Here is a 3368-nt window from a genome sequence, read left to right on the forward strand (position 1 = left end):
TCATGTGCATCCCTAAATAGATTAGGCCAATAAAACCACACCGCAAAACCTTCGCGAGCCGTTTTTAGGACCAAAGTGACCACCACATGCATGGTCATGGCAAAAGAGAGAATACTATGAGACTCACTCTCGAGACACATCTCCTAACAATCTGGGTCGGGGCATGACTTAAACAAGTATGGATCATCCTTAAAAAAAATCCTAACCTCGACAAGAAACTTAGATTTATCCTGTTGTCTCCAATGAGAGGGAAACTGTTTCGTTACAAGATAATTAACAATATCCGCATACCAAGGCGATTGTGATATAACAAAAAGTTGCTCATCAGGAAAAGATTCATTTACAGGCAAAATATCAGTAGAAGATTCTACTATAAGTCTAGACAAGTGGTCAGCGACCACGTTCTCCGTACCTTTCTTATCCCTGATCTCTATATCAAACTCTTGCAACAAGAGTACCCAGCGAATCAAACACGCTTTAGCATCCTTCTTAGTAAGGAGATATTTCAAAGCCGAATGATCAGTAAACACGACAACTTTAGATCCTATGAGGTAAGACCTAAATTTGTCTAAAGCAAACACAACAGCTAACAACTCTTTCTCAGTTGTAGTGTAGTTCATCTGTTCATCATTAAGGGTTCGACTAGCATAATAAATAACATGGGGCAACTTGTCAAACCGTTGACCTAAAATAGCCCCAACTGCATAGTCAGACGCATCACACATTAACTCAAAAGGCTCACTCCAATCAGGTAGTTGTGTGATAGGAGCGGTAGTCAATTAATGCTTAAGCTTCTCAAAAGCTTTCAAACAGTCGTCATCAAAGACAAATGCGACGTCCTTACCAAGTAAATTGCATAAGGGACGAGAAATCTTGCTAAAGTCTTTAATGAAACGCCTATAAAAACCAGCATGACCTAAGAATGACCTAATATCTTTCACAGTCTTAGGTGGTGGAAGGCCAGAAATGACATCAACCTTGGCCTTATCGACCTCAATTCCTTTACTAGAAACAATATGACCAAGAACAATACCCTGTTGAACCATAAAATGACACTTCTCCCAATTCAACACAAGATTCTTCTCCTTGCACCTAATTAACACTAATTCTAAATGGTGCAAACCTTCATCAAAAGAATCCCCAAACACTGAGAAGTCATCCATAAACACCTCAAGAAACCTTTCTACCATATCAGAAAAAATACTAAGCATGCATCATTGAAGGTACCAGTGCATTACATAATCCAAAAGGCATAATGACGATAGGCAAAAGTTCCAAAAGGACAAGTAAAAGTAGTTTTTTCTTGATCCTCAGGGATAATACATATTTGGTAATAACCAGAATAACCATCAAGAAAACAATAATATTTATGACCGGCTAACCTCTCGAGCATCTGGTCAATAAACGGAAGAGGAAAGTGATCTTTTCTAGTGGCCAAATTCAACTTACAATAGTCAATGCAAAAACGCCATCCAGTAGTCATACGGGTGGGCACTAACTCGCCCTTCGCATTCTTAACTACTGTAAGCCCAGACTTTTTAGGGACAACCTGAGCAGGACTCACCCATTTACTATCGAAATGGGATAAATGATACCAAGATCTAACAACTTGAGAACCTCGGCTCTCACTACCTCTTTCATGTTAGGATTAAGCCGCCTCTCGAAACTCACGGGTTGGTTTAGCATCCTTCTCAAGATGAATATGATGCATACAATCAGTTGGGCTTATACCATTAATATCGCAATATTCCACCCTAAAGTCTGCTCTATGCTCTTTAAGAACCCTAATCAATTTACCTTCTTGTTCATTATCTAGATTAGAAGCAATAATAACCGCAAAGAATCATTAGGTCCCGGAAAAATATATTTAAGAGTATCGGTAATGGTTTCAACTCTAGCTTAGGAGGACTCTCTATAGAAGAGACTGGGGTAGACTTCGGATGGAGTCGGTGCTCTATTGTGGCTCTCCACGATCGGGTTTCTAAAATTGGGGTTGCATCCAAAGAACGATTAACTTCACAAATTACATCATCCACATCACAACCACTACCAGAATTAGTTAAACAAGACTCAAGAGGGTCATCGAATAACTCTCCAAGAAAGTCTCGTGAACTATACTATCAATAAGATTAACCTCCCAAAAATCATCAGGTTCGGAGGTTCTTGACCCACATTAAACACATTAAGTTCTATAGTCATATTACCAAAAGAAAGTTTTAACACTCCATTCTTACGCTTAATGATAGCATTAGAAGTGGCTAAAAAGGGACGACCTAAAATGACCGGAATATGGTGTTTAGGATCTTGAACAGGTTGTGTATCCAGAATAACAAAGTCAACAGGGAAATAAAATTTATCAACCTGAATCAAAACATCCTCAACAACACCACGTGGAATCCTAATAGACCTATCTGCCAATTGAAGAGTAATTGATGTAGGTTTCAACTTACCAAGACCAAGCTGTAAATAAACTGAATAAGGCAACAAATTAACACTAGCTCCTAAATCAAGTAATGCTTTCTCAATCATATGATCACCAATAACACAAGAAATAGTAGGGCATCCTGGATCTCTAAACTTAGGTGGAGTTTGGTTTTGGATAATAGAACTCACTTGCTCAGTTAGGAAAGCTTTCTTGTGCACATTCAACTTACGTTTTTGTGTACACAAATCTTTAAGAAACTTGGCATAGGAAGGAACTTGTTTTATAGCATCAAATAACGAAAATATTTATTTGAACCTGTTTAAAATATTTCCATTATTTCATTAAGATTAGAACCTTTCTTAGCCGAATCAAACGTTGGGGAAAAGGAGCTTTAGGTATATAAGATGGCACAGGGTTAGTCTCCACAGCAGTAGAAGGTTCTACACCCTTCTTAGAAGTATTATGACTATTAGATTCACTCACCTCACCTTCCTCCTTCTCACACTCTATAGGATCAGATCTGACCTCGGCCCTTAGACATCTCAACCCTATTATCAACACGCTTTCCACTCCTAAGAACGGTGATAGCCTTGGCTTGCTCCCCGTGAGCCCGGTTTAAGTTAGAACTTATTTCCAACCCGACTCCTCGGATTAGCTACTGGGTTGACTAGGAAACCTACCCTTGTCTCTCTCATTCAAAGTATTAGCAATTTGACCTATGGTGATTTCAATCTTCCTAATGGCTTGAGCATTATCCCGAGTAGCCGCTTTGACCGGCTTGCATAAACCGCATTTGCGTTGTGTCCTGAATTTCATGGTGTTTTGTGTTAATTGAGCAATGGCCTCTTCTATAGGTGAAAGTTTAGGTGGTTGAGGTGCATACTTGTGGTAATCGGGTTTGAGTTAACCACGGGGCCTCCCCGATGTATACCTTTAGACCAAG

This window comes from Coptis chinensis, chromosome 2 (genome assembly GCF_015680905.1).
Source record: "Coptis chinensis isolate HL-2020 chromosome 2, ASM1568090v1, whole genome shotgun sequence".
NCBI classification, from domain to species: domain Eukaryota; kingdom Viridiplantae; phylum Streptophyta; class Magnoliopsida; order Ranunculales; family Ranunculaceae; genus Coptis; species Coptis chinensis.